This window comes from Lithobates pipiens, unplaced genomic scaffold (assembly GCF_037356315.1).
Source record: "Lithobates pipiens isolate NorthernLeopardFrog02 unplaced genomic scaffold, aLitPip1_a1.2 Scaffold_23, whole genome shotgun sequence".
Classification (NCBI taxonomy): Eukaryota; Metazoa; Chordata; class Amphibia; order Anura; family Ranidae; genus Lithobates; species Lithobates pipiens.
This window is the reverse complement of record NW_027507785.1, coordinates 322,063,886-322,083,180: the sequence shown is the minus strand read 5'-3', so window position 1 is coordinate 322,083,180 and position 19,295 is coordinate 322,063,886. Positions and strand designations below refer to the sequence as shown.

At 46.2% G+C, this 19,295-nt stretch overlaps 1 protein-coding gene across 19 annotated transcripts in view; it reads right to left on the bottom strand.

Annotated features, from left to right (window-relative positions):
• The window catches only part of DAB1 (DAB adaptor protein 1), a 1,102,825-nt gene that overhangs the window by 409,597 nt on the left and 673,933 nt on the right, over window positions 1–19,295 (bottom strand). For 18 of the 19 annotated variants that reach the window (XM_077450623.1, XM_077450620.1, XM_077450628.1 and 15 more), the window contains one exon: window positions 17,000–17,121. The exons of the other annotated variant lie outside the window; for it this stretch is intronic. The gene's annotated coding sequence lies outside the window, so the exon portion shown is untranslated. The remainder of the gene's footprint in view (window positions 1–16,999; window positions 17,122–19,295) is intronic. 19 annotated transcript variants of the gene reach the window in all.

The following is a 19,295-nucleotide window of genomic DNA, read 5'->3' as shown; positions in this document are numbered from 1 at the left end:
AGACCTCCTCAAAAGCAGTAGACCCCCCCTAGTAACAATAGATCCCCCGCCAAGAACAATAGTTCCCACGGGCAAACTTAGATCCCCCACCAGCAGCAATGGACCTCCCCACCAACCTTAGATTGCCCAAGAGCCAACAACAATAGACCCCCACCCCTTCCCCATGCAATAGTAGATTTCCCCCCCCCAGCAATAATAAAACCCCTGCCAGCAACAATACCCCCCCCCCAGCAGCAATAGACCCCCACCCCTTTCCCATACAATAGTAGACCCCCCCAACAATAATAAATCCCCTGCCAGCAACAATAGACCTCCCCCAGCAACAATAGACCCCCACCCTTTCCCCATGCAATAGTAGATCACCCCCTCAGCAATAATAAATCCCCTGCCAGCAACAATAGACCCCCAGGCAACCTTAGATCCCCCACCAGCAGCAATGGACCTCCCCACCAACCTTAGATTGCCCAAGAGCCAGCAACAATAGACCCCCACCACTTCCCCATGCAATAGTAGATTCAACCCCCAGCAATAATAAATCCCCTGCCAGCAACAACAGATCTTCCAGCAGCCTGCATTAATAGACTCTCTAGCAGTCATCAGCAATAGACCTCCTCCAAAACAGTAGATCCCCCCCAGCAACAGTAGGCATCCCCACCAGCAACCATATACCCCCCCAACAACCTGCCTATCAGTGTCCACCAGTGCTGCCTATTAGTGCCCATCAGCGCCACCTAACAGTGCTCATCAGTGCCACATATCAGTGCCCACAAGTGAGGCTTATTTGTGCCTCTTCATCAGTGCCACCTAATCAGTGCCACCTCATCAGCGCCCATAAGTGCCACCTCATCAATGCCCACCAGTTCAGCCTATCAGTGCCCATAAGTGAAGGCGAAAAATTACTTAGTTACAAAACTAAAAAAAAAGTAAAAAACGTTATTTTTTCAAAATTTTTGGTCTTTTTTTTTGGTAAAAAATAAAAAACCCAGCAAGCTCTATTTGTGTGAAGAAAATTATAAAAAATGTGACCGCGCAATTGTCATTCAAAGTGTGACAGCGCTGAAAGCTGACAAATGGCCTGGGCAGGAAGGGGGTATAAGTGCCCGGTAGGCGAGTGGTTAAATGGCACCACAATGCCTCTTGCTAACGCCCACGCATGTAAATAAAGTGCTATGTAGCACAAGTTAAAAAAAAAAAGAAGGTTCACACACTTTTTGTGCGATTTCTGCACTTTGAAATGAATGGGAGAGAGAGAGAGAGAGAGAGAGAGAGAGGTGGGGGGCAGGGAATTAAATGTATATAATAATGTAATAATTTCAGAACATGAAACATTTTTTGTTTTTTTTTTTGTTTATTGTTTATTATTTATTTTGAAAATAAATAATAATAAAAAAAAAAAAAAGAGAAAAAAGAAAGGAATGGGCTGCCCTAGACATGATGTGCAAAATGACGTGCGCACCACTGCACCTGCATAGGTGTGAACAAAGCCTAATGCCGCATACACACGACCGGACTTTTTTTGACCAGACTAGGTCTGACGGAACGAATCCGCCCGGACAATTCGATCGTGTGTGCGCTTCGTCGGACCTTTGCTGTCTAAAGATCAGACGAACTTTAGATTTAAAACATGTTTCAAATCTTTCCGACGGACTCGAGTCCGGTTGAAAAAACCGGTCGTCTGTGTGCTGGTCCGACGGACGAAAACCCGACGCGAGGGCAGCTATTGGCTACTGGCTATGAACTTCCTTATTCTGGTGCGGTCGTACGTCATCACCGTTCAAATCCGTTGGACTGTGTGTGGCCAAGTCCGTTCGTTTGGAAAGTCCATCGGAACTCCGCTGCAAAAGTCGGGAAGACCGTCGGACCTAGTCTGCCGGAAAGTCCGGTCGTGTGTAAGCGGCATTGGATGTTTGACTAATCGGCACTTCCCATGAGCCCTGGGAAGCCCAGGAGACGAACAGAAGGCTTAGACAGTTCAGACTGCAGTCAAGGTGACCTGGCCTAGCCTAGCGCGATCCTCTCAATGTGATCTCCATCATACGACACACGCGTGATCAGAACACATTCATCAGACAGAGACCAGCAACTGCTACACATTACCAACCTCATTATTTGTCTGACAGTCAAGCCGTCCCATCTGGGCAAGAAAAGAGTCCTTCCAGGAATGATGAACCCAATCTCTCAAAGACGGATTGAAAAACACGAAAAGGGTTCCCTACTGCAACTAAAATGTAAAACAAATATTTGGTTGGAGACATACCGTATTTATCGGCGTATAACACGCACTTTTTTCCCCTTAAAATGGGGGGGAAATCATGGGTGCGTGTTATTCGCCGATCCCCCCGCCGATCTGCCGATCTGCGCTGTCTGTGGAGCGCCGCCGACATTTACCGAGCTGAGCCGAGTGTACTGTGTACTCGGCTCCGCTCTCAGTCACGCCCAGTCCCGCCTCCTAGCCTTTACGTCCCGCCATTGGCCCGGTGTTGTGTCCATCACAGGAGCCAGGACAAGGGGCGGGGCGGGGGCGTTACTGCGAGCAGAGCCGAGTAGCCGAGTACCCTCGGCTCGGCTCGGTCTATGTCAGCAGCGGGAGGAGCCGAAGATCTGGACGGCGGCGGCGGGAGGAGCCGAAGATCTGGACGGCGGCGGCGGGAGGAGCCGAAGATCTGGACGGCGGCGGCGGGAGGAGCCGAAGATCTCGGCGGTAAATTTAAAACTAACCATGCTGCAATTGTGGGAAAGGATGCAGGGGGACAGTCGAAGGTTTCTAGGGGTACAGTGTAGGGCTGCAGGGGGACAGTGTAGGGCTGAAGGGGGACAGTGGAAGGCTGCAGGAGAACAGTGTAGGGCTGCAGGGGGACAGTGGAAGGATACATTGATGGGCATTTAAAATGTAAGTTTTTTTCCTTAAACTTGCCTCCTAAAAGTTTTTTTCCTTAAACTTCCCTCCTAAACTTGGGGTGCGTGTTATACGCCGGCGTGTGTTATACGCCGATAAATACGGTACTTTAAATGGCCAATTCACACCAATATGCCGCTATAACACAACACGTTAGGTGCGTTGCTGCACTGCCGTGCCATTCACTGTAATGGAAACGCCAACACGCCTTTCTAACGTACCTGTGCAGCATCGTCAGACCGAGTTGACTTCCTAGATGTGAATGGACTCTCATGCCGCGTACACACAAGTGGATTTTTCCGTCGGAAAAAACGTGGATGTTTTTTTTTTCGACGGAATTCCGCTCAAGCTTGGCTTGCATACACACGGTCACACAGAAGTTCGCTGAGCTTTCGACTGTCAAGAACGCGGTGACGTGGAACACTATGACGAGCCGAGAAAATAAAGTTCAATGCTTCCGAGCATGCGTCAAATAGTTTCCGAGCATGCGTAGGAAATTTGCGCGACGGAATTGCCACGGGATTTCCGATCGGAAACTTTTTCCGACCGAAAAATTGAGAACATGCTCTCAATCATGGAATTCGGCCAGCAAAAGTTAGATGGAGCGTACACACGGTCGCATTTTCCAACCAAAAGCTCTCATCGGTCTTTTGCCGAATTTCCGATCGTGTGTACGCAGCATAAGGCTACGTTTCCACTAGTGCAACTTGGGACTGCAAAGCAAGTCGACAAGTCGCACCCCATGGTTTCCAATGGGTACCGTTCATATCTGTGCAACTTCAAGTCTCAGCAACGTCAAAGTATTCCCTGCACTATTTTGGTCCCACTTTGATGCAACTTGAGGTGCACAGAACTCAAGAATGGGCATTGCTTTAAGTCACATCAAAAGCATGCCAACATCGTGGAAAAACTAGAGTAAAAGAATTGCAGCCAAATCGCGTGACTTTCCGGTCACAATAGTGGAAACCTAGGATAATAGGACACAAGAGCCAAAATGTTTCTTTGGAATGGAAGGGAAAGGGGATTTGTAAAGGGAGGGGGGATAGCATATGTGCTAAGCAGGGGGATTGGGGGGGGGGGGTGTTGCTGGGAAGGGGGAGTTGCTCTCATGGAAAATTGGGGGAAGGAAATCATATGGGGGGGGGGGGGTGGTGGTAGATTACTAGGAGGGTAGATTTGGGTGGGATGGTGGCCTTTGTGGGGAGGATTTGTGCTAGAAGTAAGAATTTGGTGGAGGAGGTTAACTTTTTCTTTTAGGGGAGGGGGATTTGTGCTGGGAGAGGGGATCTGTCGGGGGAGAGGATTTGTGCTAGCAGGAAGGAGAGAATTTGTTCTAGTAGGGGGATTCAGGAAGGGTGATGACGAGGCTAGGAGGCGTGATTTGAGGAGGGGGAGGGAAAGAGATATGTGGGTTAACTTTTTCCTGGAGGAAGTGAAAATTTGGGAGAAGGGATTGGGGGGGGGGGATTTGTGCTGGGGGCATAATGTATTCTAGTGGGGAGATTTGTGTTTGTTGTTTTTTTTGGGGGGGAGGACTTGTGCTTGAATGGGGATGGAGGGAATTTGAACCAGGAAGGAAGGTGGAGGGGCAAAGGTTGGTGTGGGGAGGACGAATTTGAAATGGGAGGAGGGGGATTTTTTGCATTTTTGTTTGGGAAGAATTTTGGCTTGTGGGTGGAACTTATGCTTGAGGGATGAGCATGCAGATTAGTGTTGGATTTGTTTGGGGGAGGGTTTAGAAGAGACATGAGGCCCACGCATCATATTAGGGGGGTGGAGAGTTGCAGTTTGGCACTAGGTGACCTTGTGGCGGCACTAGGTGACCTTGTGCCGGCATTGGGTGGCATTACATGAATGTGCACCACGAAAGGTGGAACAGAACTGCACCGTACACATTAAACATCAATGTACCGTCTGTGGAGAGGCAGAGAGCTGGAGAGAAGCCCCACCCACCACCAGGAGAACACAGAGCAAGGGGATATCAACTGCTGTGTACCCTGGGACAACTGAGGGAACACAGAGGAAGGGGATATCAACTGCTGTGCATCCTGGGACAACCAGGAGAACACAGAGGATGGGGATATCAACTGATGTGCAACTTGGGACTACCAGGAGAACACAGAGGAAGGGGATATCAACTGCTGTGCATCCTGGGACAACTGGGAGAACACAGAGGAAGGGGATATGAACTACAGTGCATCCTGGGACAACCAGGAAAACACAGAGGAAGGGGATATCAACTGCTGTGCCTCCTGGGACAACCAGGAGAACACAGAGGATGGAAATATCAACTGCTGTGCATCCTGGGACAACCAGGAGAACACAGAGGATGGAAATATCAACTGCTGTGCATCCTGGGACAACCAGGAGAACACAGAGGAAGGGGATATCAACTGCTGTGCCTTCTGGGACAACCAGGAAAACACAAAGGATGGGGATATCAACTGATGTGCATCCTGGGACAACCAGAACACAGAGGAAGGGGATATCAACTGCTGTGCATCCTGGGACAACTAGGAGAACATAGAGGAAGGGGATATCAACTGCTGTGCATCCTGGGACAACAAGATCCTGCTGGGAGGAACTAAGAAATGTGGGGGATGTAGTCCCTGGACAGAGCAAGAGATGAGTTCATGGATCACATATATCCCCACCGCCATACCAGCCCACCATGTAAGCCTACCATCCATGCTCTTATTCATTATCTTTATTGAATCAGCCCCATGGTGTCCGTTCTTTTCCTCTCCAGCTGCAGCTTAATAGCTGTTTATTTTCTTTACTAAATACCTTATTATTATATTTTTTTTATATAACTAACCTCAGGAACAAAATCAAAAAAGCTTTCCCCGGCTCTCCGTCAGAATGTGCATAGCTTCTTGTAATGACACACTTCAGAACAGAATGTATTAGTGTTTTAATAATCCCGGCTATTGAGGAGAGAATTGACGGGCAGCAGAAATGTGCAAATAATTACTGTTTTGCTGTGGAAATAACAGCTTATAAATCCAGCCAAGGAACTCCACTCCAGAGTGTGTTAGCGCAAGATCAATACGTGCCTATGCAGAGGGGGGGAGGGGGGGGGGCGGTGAGGAGCCTCCGAGTATTATGGCCGCCTTGGTAAGAGACACACCTGCCTATATTATCAAAAGAAGATATCTCAAACATTGCATGTTCTTTTGTGATTAAAGAGTGTACTTAAAATATGAAGGAGCTTTTTCGCCCAGTGAATCTATATGGACACTTGTTCTGTGTGAATGGGGCAAAATCAAACATTATTAGGCTTTACTCTCTCCAGGTCGAATCTTTATCATTCATAAAGGTTTGGGAGAATGCCACATAATGGCCTCCAGATGGAGCCATGGATCATAGTAGATTAGTATTTATTTTCTATGATCATTAGCTCCATCTAGTGGCCATTAAAGGCACACTAAACACTGGTCAACAGCTTCCCGACCAGCCGCCGCAGTTGTACTGCAGCAGGTTGGCTCTCCTGCGCAAATCGCCAATCACTGTACGTCGGGTGTATACGCGGAGATCTTTGGGCACGTGCGAGCATGTGCCCATTCTCTGGCGGGGGAGGAGCCAATTAGTGGGCCACTCGCGATTGCTCCACAGAGAGGCAGAACTGGGATCTGCCAGTGTAAACAGACAGATCTCCGTTCTGTCAGGGGAGTAGAGAGAGATCTGCTGTTCCTAGTGATTATGTCAGGCACATGGCTGTCACGGAACTGGCAATGTTGCCCAGAACCTTCATCGACGCCCAAGGAGGGTTCCAAGACATGCACGAGCGTGCACCGTGCATTCATAGTGCATTGGCGCACATCGGTGCTGCGCGTGCGTGACGGCGCACAAGTGGCATGACAGACGCTGGCACCAGTGGCCCTATTTAAGGCAGCCTGTGACCACAAGCCATTGCTGGGTTATCTCCTCAGCTCCCTTGTGTACCTTGACCTTGCTTCCTGATCTGTGATTACCCGTTGTGACCCGGCTTGCCTTGACCTCGCTTCCTGATCTCCTAGTTTGACCCTTGGCCTGCTCCTGGACTCTGCTTGTGCTTCCTGATCACCTGGCTTGACCTTCAGCTTGTACCTGGACCTTGCCTGTATATGACCTTGGCTCACCCCGGTGTATGCTCTGGACCGACTTATCTGTGTATGACCCCTGGCCTGGCTCCTGGTTTCTCCGTTCACCTGAACACGTTCAGCTCTGCCTGCTTCAGTCATCCCTCAGTGGCCGAGCTCATCGGACTGCAAACAAGCACATGGCCAACCGTGCTTCTTCGGTCACCGCGCTCCCTGTTCCCAACTCCAGGGAGAGTTGGGAACAGGGAGCCCTCTTAGCATCTCGATCTTCATAAACGCACCTGACAGATTAGGAACAGCGATCTCTCTCTCCTCCCAGTCAGTCCCCTCCCGCCACAGTTAGAAAACACAGTCGCTTTAACTGACAATTGCGCGGTCGTGTGACGCTATACCCAAACAAAATTGACGTCCTTTTTTTCCCACAAATAGAGCTTCCTTTTGGGGGTATTTGATCGCCTCTGCAGTTTTTATTTTTTGCGCTATAAACAAAAAAAGAGCGACAATTTTGAAAAAAACACAATATTTTGTACTTTTTGCTATAATAAATATCCCCATTATATAATTTTTTTTTAAAAAGTAGTTATTTTCTGAGTTTAGGCTGATATGTGTTCTTCTACATATTTTTTGTAAAAGAAAAATCACAATAAGCATATATAGATTGCTTGGTTTGCGCAAAAGTTAAAGTGTCTACAAAATAGGGGATAGATTTAAAGCATTTTTATTATTATTATTATTATTTTTTTACTAGTAATGGTGGCGATCTTATGGGAGATTTTTATCGGGACTGCGACATTATGGCGGATAGATCAGACACGTTTGACCCATTTTTGGGACTATTGGCATTTATACAGAGATCAGAGCTATAAAAATGCACTGATTACTGTGTAAATGACACTGGCAGGGAAGGGGTTAACTACTAGAGGGCGATGAAGGGGTTAAGTATGTCTTAAGGAGTGATTCTAACTGTGGGGGTGGGAGGGGCTACCTCGGACATGACATCGATCACCGCTCCTGATGACAGGGAGTGGTGATCTCTGTCATTACACAAGACAGAATGGGCAAATGCCTTGTTTACATAGGCACTTCCCCGTTTTACCTCTCCTTACTGCAATCGCGGGCCACCAGAGAACATTGAGCTCCCGGGACCTGCGGGCACGATCCTGCGACGTGCGGCGCACACACCCGAAAGGTGGCAAATTTAAAGGACGTACCTGTACGCCCATTTGCCTGCCTGTGCCATTCTGCCAACGTACATCTGTGTGCGGCGGTTGGCAAGCGGTTAAAATTGTGCACGGGAGATTTCTCTTGACTTCCTTTCCCAGAGATGAGAAGTAGAGATAGGTGTCCCGTTGTAAAATCCACCGCCCCCCCCCCTTCCTGTTTTGGTGACAACTGTAACATTTTAAATTTCCCGTCACCTTTTTTCCCCAGTGATAATGGTGACCAGGACTAAGGTGAATCTCCCGAAAGCGAAATAACCCTTCCACGCGTCCTCCAAAACTAGCAAAAAAGTTTCCTTTTACTCCTGAATTGTGAATAAGGCCCCCTTTTTCAGTCCACCTAATTCCCAATTTCAAAGAACGCCCCGCAGAGCCCCCAGAATCCTTCATTGTAGACCCCCGCGGAGCCCCCAGAATCCTTCATTGTAGACCCCCGCGGAGCCCCCAGAATCCTTCATTGTAGACCCCCGCGGAGCCCCCAGAATCCTTCATTGGAGACCCCACGCGGAGCCCCCAGAATCCTTCATTGTAGACCCCCGCAGAGCCCCCAGAATCCTTCATTGTAGACCCCCGCAGAGCCCCCAGAATCCTTCATTGTAGACCCCCGCAGAGCCCCCAGAATCCTTCATTGTAGACCCCCGCGGAGCCCCCAGAATCCTTCATTGTAAATCTCTTTCACTCCCTTCTGAGTTACTTGCATACAGAAAGTTCTTTAAATTTTAATTAGCTGTGGCTTGGTTATGACATTAATCATTCACTCCGCTGCGATTGAGGTTGGAGGATAGCGGCGATGTCCCCGCCGTATTAATTCATGCATAGAGAATGGATCACAATCCCAGCCGTTGTTTTGTTATCATAACCGAGCATAATATGATTTTCCTGGGACCAGGGGAGGAGGAATAGGGGTACGGTCTCTGCTTCTTCGCGTATTCTACGCAAACACAACTTAGCATGTCACAAACCTTGGCAATACAGCCCAAAAAAAAAGAGGAAAAAATTAAAAATGATAAAGTATAGGTCATCTTTGGGAAAAGCTCATTATATTTAGACAGCTGAAGTTACAGCGCCTTGAAAAAGTATTCATACCCCTTTGACATTTTCCACATTTTGTCATGTTACAACCAAAAAACATAAATGTATTTTTATTGGGATTTTATGTGATAGACCAACACAAAGTGGCACATAATTGTGAAGTGGAAGGAAAATGATAAATGAAAAAACACTGCTGGTACAAAGTCCTTTAGCACGGAATGTGAAAAGACCGAGGAGCCCCTCCCCATGAGCTATGTACCATCTCCGAAGTGTCCCCGCCTACTGAAGTGCCCAAAGCAATCGCTTCTTCTGCCCACCCCTTGGTCCAGCCCAGGCCGAGGATCAGGGCTGTCTTTAATATTGATTGGACCCTGGGCAAAACCTTTCTTCGGGCCCCCCCAATGCAGTTTTGCTCTCCACCTGCTGCTCTGAGACATACAATAAATAGCAGCTAAACTCAAAATCAGTTTACTGAATCAGATCAGGCAGCTATTGCGATTGGTTGACAGAGGTTACAGTGTATCATTATCGCTCACTGATTGGTTGCTAGAGGTTACAGTACACATTACAGCTCACTGGTTAGTTGCTAGAGGTTACAGCACATGATTTCTGCTTGTTGATTAGTTGCTAGAGATTACTGTAGATATGACTTCAGGGGGGCATGATATACATATCAATGCCACTGGCCGCCACTATTTACATATGAATGACGGTAATTTACATGTAAACACAGGGTCTGCAGGTGAGTAATCTGTACACAACAATAGGGCAGAGCTGGGCAGCATTAGTAGCAGCACTTCACACTGAGATATTAGAACACAGCACAGGACTATAACCTTAAGGGTCGAGGGAATTTAAACCAGTATAGTTGGCAAGTATGAGGCAGCTGCTTTGGGCCCCACAACAATGACAGGACCCAGGGCAGCTGCCCCTTTTGCCCTGCCTTAAAAACGGCCCTGCCGAGGATCCAGGTCACATGGATCAAATCGCTGCAGAACCTCTAAGTTACAATTAACAGAGATGTTTCCTGTCCACATCCTGCCTCCCAAGTCCCAAGCAGACCTAAGGAAGAATAACTGTTCCTGTTACCAAAAGCACAGTCACAGAATGAAATGAGAATTTAAAAATTTTCAGAGGTTTCAAAGATTAAGCTGCACAAAGTTCTCCTGTGTAGCAAGCGCCGGCATGCAATCAAAGTAATTAGGTGAAATTGGCAGACTCGGCAAGCTAAATGGACTGTATCGCTTGTCAATTCCAATGTTTCCATTTTATTAGGTTAAAAAATTGCTTCTAGACTCTGTGGCAAAATCAGAACAGACATTTGCCAAATAGATTATCCTGGAATGAAATGTTTGCAATATTTTTGTCTAATTTTTTTATTTATTTTTTTTGCTCCATCAGCCGTCAGCCTTCCAGACGTTGAGGAACTATACATCCTGGTATAGCTGGTAAACCTACGGCTCACTTGTTTCTAAGCCCCCGTACACACGGTCGGACATTCTGCCAACCAAATCCGTTGGATTTTGCCCGTCGGATTTTGTCCGTCGGATCTTGTCCGAAACTGTTGCATACACACGGTCGGACAAAGTTGTCGAAAAATCCGATCTTTCAGAACGTGATGACGTAATTTCGTTACGACGGGACTACGTTCAGGCTAGTAGCCAATAGCTTTGGTGTAGGAATTTTATCTGAGCATGCGTGGCACTTTGTCCGATCGGAATTCTCTACACATGATCGGAGTATGTCATATCGGACCAGTTTGTCAGAAAATATTTCCAACATTTGGTCCAACGGATATTCCGACAGAAACAGTCCGATGCATACCACACACAGTCGGATTATCCGACAACACGGTCCGATAGGACACATTCCGACGGATTCTCCGACCGTGTGTACAAGGGCTAAGGTCCGGCAGACTTTCGATGGAGTTCTGATGGAGTTCTGACAGAGTTCTGATGGACTTTCCGAATGAACGGACTTGGCCACACACAATCACACCAAAGTCCGACGGATTTGAACGTGATGACGTACGACTGGACTAGAATAAGGAAGTTCATAGCCAGTAGCCAATAGCTGCACTAGCATCGGTTTTTGTCCGTCGGACTAGCACACACACGAGCGGATTTCTCGGTAGGAACTGGGTCCGGCGGAGTTCTGTCGGAAAAATTTGGAACATGTTCCATTTCTAAAGTCTGTCAGACTTTTGCAAATCAAAAGTCCGCTGCAGCCCACACACGATGGAATGGTCTGCCGGAATCATTGAAAAGTCTGGTCGTGTGTACGCGGCATTAGAGATGGAAACCAATCGAAAGGTGCACTGTCCCTTTAAATTACAAACATCAGCAATCAGGGATGCTTGTCATTTTAAGGGACAGCACACATTTAAATTGATGTCCATTTTTTTGTATTATTTTAATAATATTTTGTATTTTTTTTTTGTTAGCTTGAGTAGCAGAACGAATAACAATATGATATCCGTCACCTCATCCCTATTGAATTGAAAAATGACAGCAACAGGATGATTGGGATTATAGCGGTGCCCACAATTAGAAAAGATACATTTAAAAAAAATAAAAAGTGTATTCTAATAAGATTAAAACAAATTTGGGTTCAAATAAAAAGCACAGTATAATACGTAAAGCATTAACCACTTGCTTACTGGGCACTTAAACCCCCCTCCTGTGCAGACCAATTTTCAACTTTCAGCGCAGTCGCACTTTGAATGACAATAAAACGCTGTACCCAAATTATATTTTTATAATTTTTTTCACCACAAATAGAGATTTATTTTGGTGGTATTTGATCACCTCGGCGGTTTTTATTTTTTGTTAAAAAAATTTAAAAAGCCCGAATTTTTTAAACATTTTTAATTTCTTTTTGTATTTTGTTATAAAATTTTGTAAACAGGTAATTTTTCTCCTTCATTGATGTACGCTGATGAGGCAGCAGTGATGGGCACCGATGGGTGGCAGTGATGGGCACTGATTGCTTACACTGATAGGCAGCAATGCTTGGTGGCATTTATTGGCACCACTGATGGGCATTGATAGGTGGCACTTGTGGGCATTGATAGGTGGCACTGATGGGCACTATGGGCACAATGACAGGTGGCACTGGCAGGGGGTACTAAATGGCACAGAGGAGGCAGCTGTGCCTCCTTCCTCTTCGGGACCGATGTCCCTTTAACATAAGCTGGTGATCGCCTTTTTTTTCTCCTCACGCTGTCAGCGTGAGGAGAGAAAAAAAGCGATCGCCGAGCTTTTGTTTACATCATGTGATCAGCTGTCATTGGCTGACAGCTGATCACATGGACTAGGATCGGTGATCAGCCGAGTCTCCGGGACTCGGTGATCACAGTGCTCTCCCCGCGCGCCCTGCAAGGAGCGTGCACAGGGGTGGGCGTCCTATGACGACCTCCCAAAAATTGAGGTCCGCGCTGCAGCCATCATTCAGCTATGGCCCGGACCTCAAGTGGTTAATGGTCACTGGTGTCCGTATATAGAAAGTGATCAGTGCTTGATATCAGATCCCAACTTGTTTCGCCAACATTGGCTTGGTGGTCCTTAGAAACCCCCCGAAGAAGTCAATGTTGGCGAAACATGTTGGGATCTGACATCAAGCACTGATCGCTTTCTATATATGGACACCAGTGACCATAAATGTGATATATATTATACTCTGATTTTTTAATTTTTTTTAGTTTTAATTTTATATGAATAAACTTTTTATTTTTATAAAATGTATCTTTTCTAATTGTGGGCACCACTATAATCCCAATCATCCTGTTGCTGTCATTTTTTTTTTTTTTTTTGTATCTAATGCTCTAGAATTTTAAGGAGATGCTGCAGTTTCTTATTTATATTTGTTCACATATCACAGATTTATACAATTGGGGTTTAAAATTATTTCTAAGAGAGTCAACTACTAAAATGTGATATAGGTGAATAGCTACGTATTAACAATTATCAGGCCCTTAAGACTTACTGCCACTGACGCCAACAATGGGGCATAATTCCTGACACTGACACCAACAATGAGGCACTATTCCTTCCATTGACACTAACAATGGGGCACAATCTCTTCCACTGACACCAACAATGAGGCACTATTTCTTCCACCGACACCAACGATGGGGCACGATCTCTTCCACTGACACCAATGATGGGGCATAATCCATGACACTGACACCAACAATGAGACACTATTCCTTCCATTGACACTAACAATGGAGCACAATCTCTTCCACTGACACTAACAATGAGGCACTATTTCTTCCACCGACACCAACGATGGGGCACGATCTCTTCCACTGACACCAACGATGGGGCATAATTCATGACACTGACACCAACAATGAGACACTATTCCTTCCATTGACACTAACAATGGAGCACAATCTCTTCCACTGACACCAACAATGAGGCACTATTTCTTCCACCGACACCAACGATGGGGCACGATCTCTTCCACTGACACCAACGATGGGGCATAATTCATGACACTGACACCAACAATGAGACACTATCTCTTCCACTGACACCAACAATGAGGCACTATTCCTTCCACTGACACCAACAATGGGGTACAATCTCTTCCACTGACACCAACGATGGGGCAAAATTCCTCCCACTGACACCAACTATTTCTCCCCCTAATACCAAAGATTGGGCATTGTTTACTGCCTCTGGGCACAGGCTGGCCCACCTAAAAGCCTGAGCCTAAAGCCCGAAGGACAGTAAACTGGCCCTTTCATTACAAAGTTTGGAGACCCCTGGTTTAGAGAAGGGTTATTGGAAGCCTTTTTTTGCTTTATGTGTCCTCTCTATTAGCATAGATGCCACCTGATTTGCCAGGACAGTCTTGCATCTTGGACCTCAGCCCAATGATACCGTGTCCACATCTGAAATAATTCAATATTCAGCTCATTAAGGGCCTGCAAGAGGGTGGCCACCTCATAATTAGGTTTGGGTGGGCCACTCTAAAAAGTGGGTGGGGTCTGGGTGGGACCATTCAGTCACTAGGTGGGCCTGAACAGGTTTGAGATGTTGGTAAGCATGTATAAGTCTTGGTATCCATTGTCATTGAGACACGAAGTGACAGACATGTTGATCAAACGTTAAACTTTTAGCAATGCAGTACAATAATATTGACCACTAAACTAGCATGTAATCCTAATTGATTAGTTAGAAACTGATAGAAAATCCAAAATGTTACTGTTGTTAGCGGGATAGGAGCTGAGGGTAAATCCTCCAATGGAGACATCTGTTTTGGTGACAAACATCTAAGGGGAGTTCCCTACTCATTTGAAGAGATTACTTCTTACTTCTTGTTCGTGTCAAGGAAAAAAAAAACAGTAATATTAATATTAATATTGTCCTTTTAAAAAAAATGATATTACATAAATAATTTTCTAAAGACAAAAAAAGAGTAGAAGCTGTTTCCTTTCAGCTTCTCGCTTTCTTACTGAAATCTTGGAGGGAGCCGTTCAGAAGAGGGAAGAGAAGGAGAAAAGAGCCATTACTTAAATTATTTTACACGTGTGTTAATTTCAGCTTGAGGTAATGAGTTGTAGAAAAAAAAAAAAAACTTTTTTTTTTTTTACAACAAAGTAGCTAAGGAGAAACTGGAAAATATGTAAAAGGAACTGAAAGCCACATCTACTGAGTGCATATCAAAATACAAAGTATCTTTTAAAGGGGAAGTAAACTTCCTCTGCTGACATTTACCTATGGGGAAGCCTATTATAATGCTTACCTATGGGTAGTGAAAATATTTTTTCCTAAACGTGTACTGTTTAGGAGATATTTACATTAAATGCAGCCAGTGACACCACTGGTGCATGTGCTCTGAAGGAACGGCCATGGGTGCCATTTCTTTCAAACGGCCATCCCCACGCTCATGCACGGGAGTGACGTCATCGTGGCTGTGGCCAATCACAGCGCCGAAGCACGTGAACCTGGAAGAAACTCCAGGGAAAATGTCAGTCGTCTCAGCGGTGTGCGGGAGCCGCTGCAACAGCTTCATTCTAAGTATTTCATAATGAGCTAGTATGCATACTAGCTCATTAGGCTTTTGTCTTACATGTTTTGTTTTTTTGTCAGAGTTTACAACCTCTTCGTGTATGAAAATCCGCTTGTGTGTACACCCCGTGTATGAAAATCCACTTGTGTGTATACCCCCGTGTATGAAAATCCGCTTGTGTGTACACCCCGTGTATGAAAATCTGCTTGTGTGTACACCCCGTGTATGAAAATCCGCTTGTGTGTACGCTCCGTGTAAGAAAATCCGCTTGTGTGTATGCCCCGTGTATGAAACTCCGCTTGTGTGTACACCCCGTGTATGAAAATCCATTTGTGTGTATGCTCCGTGTAAGAAAATCCGCTTGTGTGTATGCTCCGTGTAAGAAAATCCGCTTGTGTGTACACCCCGTGTATGAAAATCCGCTTGTGTGTACACCCCGTGTATGAAAATCCGCTTGTGTGTATGCTCCGTGTAAGAAAATCCGCTTGTGTGTACGCCCCGTGTAAGAAAATCCGCTTGTGTGTACACCCCGTGTATGAAAATCCGCTTGTATGTATGCCCCGTGTAAGAAAATCCGCTTGTGTGTACGCCCCGTGTAAGAAAATCCGCTTGTGTGTACGCCCCGTTTAAGAAAATCCACTTCTGTGTATGCCCCATGTATGAAAATCTGCTTGTGTTTATGCCCCGTGTATGAAAATCCGCTTGTGTGTACGCCCCGTTTAAGAAAATCCACTTTTGTGTATGCCCCATGTATGAAAATCCGCTTGTGTGCACGCCCCGTGTTAAAAAATTTGCTTGTGTGTATGCCCCGTGTATGAAAATCCGCTTGTGTGTACACCCCGTGTATGAAAATCCGCTTGTGTGTATGCTCCGTGTAAGAAAATCCGCTTGTGTGTACGCCCCGTGTAAGAAAATCCGCTTGTGTGTACACCCCGTGTATGAAAATCCGCTTGTATGTATGCCCCGTGTAAGAAAATCCGCTTGTGTGTACGCCCCGTGTAAGAAAATCCGCTTGTGTGTACGCCCCGTTTAAGAAAATCCACTTCTGTGTATGCCCCATGTATGAAAATCTGCTTGTGTTTATGCCCCGTGTATGAAAATCCGCTTGTGTGTACGCCCCGTTTAAGAAAATCCACTTCTGTGTATGCCCCATGTATGAAAATCCGCTTGTGTGCACGCCCCGTGTTAAAAAATTTGCTTGTGTGTATGCCCCGTGTATGAAAATCCGCTTGTGTGTATGCCCCGTACATAAGTCTTAATTTTTTTGTTGTTGGTGTGGGGTGCTTACGTTAGGGGGGTTGGTTTAGAACAGGGATCTGCAATTAGCGGACCTCCAGCTCTTGCAAAACTACAAGTCCCATCATGCCTCTGCCTCTGGGTGTCATGCTTGTGGCTCTCAGAGTCTTGTTATACCTCATGGGACTTGTAGTTCTGCAACAGCTGGAGGTCCTCTAATTGCACATCCCTGGTTTAGAAGCATATCGTGCTTGGAGGTCTGGTCAAGAAAGCCAAAAGCAACCAATCAGAACAAAACTTTTTTTTTTTAAATCATTTTTACAAATCCTAAACTGGGCAATTTTTTTTTTCTTTTTTTTTTCTTTCCTCCAGAAATGACCCAGCTGTACACCCCCATGCCTTCAGAGAACATTTATTGATATCATTTAGTAAACTCTGCAGTGTGTTGCCTTTTTTTAACATCTCTGATTGCAAGGTGAAGGAAGAAGAAAGGGGGGAGGTGAGTTACTTACATTTCCCATAATGCAGCATTTTTTTTTTCCCGGGAGGCGAGTGTGTCAGCGAACAGAGGGCTCCAGTACTGCACTACTTTCTCCTCTGGCTCATGGTGATATCACGCAGCGCCGGCAAAACCCTGAAAGACAAGCAGTTTGCAGGTGGTGAGCAGAGAGCGGTCCACGCAGCCAGTCCATCATGTATTGTGTGCTGGTGAGGGCCTTGTGCATAGCGGAGACACCATGGAGGCAACGCCAATGAGCAGGAGTGAGTCCGCTGTCACGGCTGCTGAGCTAAAGGACTGAACAGCTGTGATTAGAATTTTCAATCAGGCCTTCAACTATTCATCATGTTCCTGGGGGGGGGGGCGCTAGTCAACAAGCTCCTTCCTCTCCGTTTTCTGAAAGCGGGGCTCAGAAAGGAATGCAGAGCCATAACCCCTTCGTGACCATGGGGGGGGGGGGGGCTTCCACTCATTTGTGAATGGAAAGATCGGTCAGAAGGCTTTAGATTTTTTGTTTCCTTTGGTTCCCCATTGTAAATACAACACAATGTAGGAGTTTGTTTCTCTCTCGTCTCTTGCTCGGGTAAGGTGCAAAAGGGAGACGATGATGTGTGTTTCTCTGAGACCCCCCCTCCCCGCTATGGAGCGTTTTAGCAACGAACTGGTCGCAGCAAGAGTTTGATGCATGCCAAGTTCCAATTTGGGGTGCGCATGTGAGCTTTTGGCTGGGTGTAAAGTAAAAGGTCATGACTAGGGTCAGAGGTGGCCCTAGGCTTTGTGAGGCCTTAGGCAAAGCTGAGACATGAGGCCCCCATTCACATCCATAACTGGAAAAATAATTCAAGCGATAAAAAAAAATAACTGTATAAATTGCATAGATTAAGAGTTTTAAATTCTATGAACTATGAGTTCACCGTTTTATAGAATTTTCTCTAACCAATTCTTCTTTAATCAAATATATATATTACATATATATATTATATATTACACGCACATTTCTCCATTTACATGAAGGTCAAGGTAATATAACCCATCCAGCACAGAGTTCCCCCCATATATCAGAAGGTCATTAACAATGTACTGACACCCACCGCGGTTCGCAGAGGGCAGTGTGAATTGCCTGCGGGAGAGATGCGATGCGGGAACCGGCGCTGTAATCGCACTGGTTCCCGCATCACATCAGTGTGAACCCGGACTAATGGATGGGCTGCCACTGCAAGAGATGGTCATAGACTGCAGACATGAATGGGCTGAAATTGTACTGCACTCGGATCACATGTGAATTGCACTGTGCGTTCGGTTCACTCCGCAGTGCCCTGTGTGTGTCAGACAGCTGGGGAGAGATGCCGGCTGCAATGCACAGTGGAGTTTGCGGTGTGCGGGAATGGAGACACCCCGCACAAGCTGCGGGCATTGCAGGACTCTGATTCACCGGGAACTCGGGTCAAAAATGGATCATATTGCAGGACGGTCCCAGCGAATCATCGAGGTTGCGGTATGGGCAAATTAGGCTGCCATGAGGCCCCATGTGGGGGGGCGAGGCCTAAGGCGACTGCCTAATTTGCCTAATTGGAGTGACTAGTGTAGTTCAGATAACTTATTGCCCCAACTCAATTACGTACCTGCCAACACCTGTCCCCTTTGGCCTTTTATTAACTCAAACATATTTAAAACATAAACCTTATATGAATAGATGATTGCAGATCCTTGACGACACCATCCAAACTTTTGGAATCTGTGGTATCTCTAGGCTAGATTCTGTACCCAACTGCAACACCGCCTCAGGGACTTACTAACTGACCACAGACCCCTACCACCTTACTAACCGGTAGTGTAGACTGAACTAGACAAACTAGGAGGACTCCATACCTGAGACGGGTCCCACCATTTTATAAAAATACCTACATTTTTGTACCTTCGTCAAGGACCCCAATTGCCACACCTCCTTTTGCATGAAGTACTTCCATACTTCTCATTAAGGGTGGGAGGACGGGACGTTCCACCACCGACTTCCACCTGCTACTTCCTCCCTTCACTAACTATCCAGCTCCTCCCTATCCTGCACTAAACTCCTCCAATCAGGTAAGGGGCCAGTTTATTTTGCCTGTACAGTCCCAACCCCTCTTTAACCTATTGCAGTCTGATAGTTCCTTCCACCTGGTCATGTATGCCCTGCGCTTACATTTCCTTCCAGCTCCGTACATGTCTGTTTTGCAGAAGATCTACATCCTAGAACCTAAAGGTCACCAACATCTGGATCTTTACTAATTAGGGACTATCCAGGGTGACAGGTTATCTTGATAGGTAGA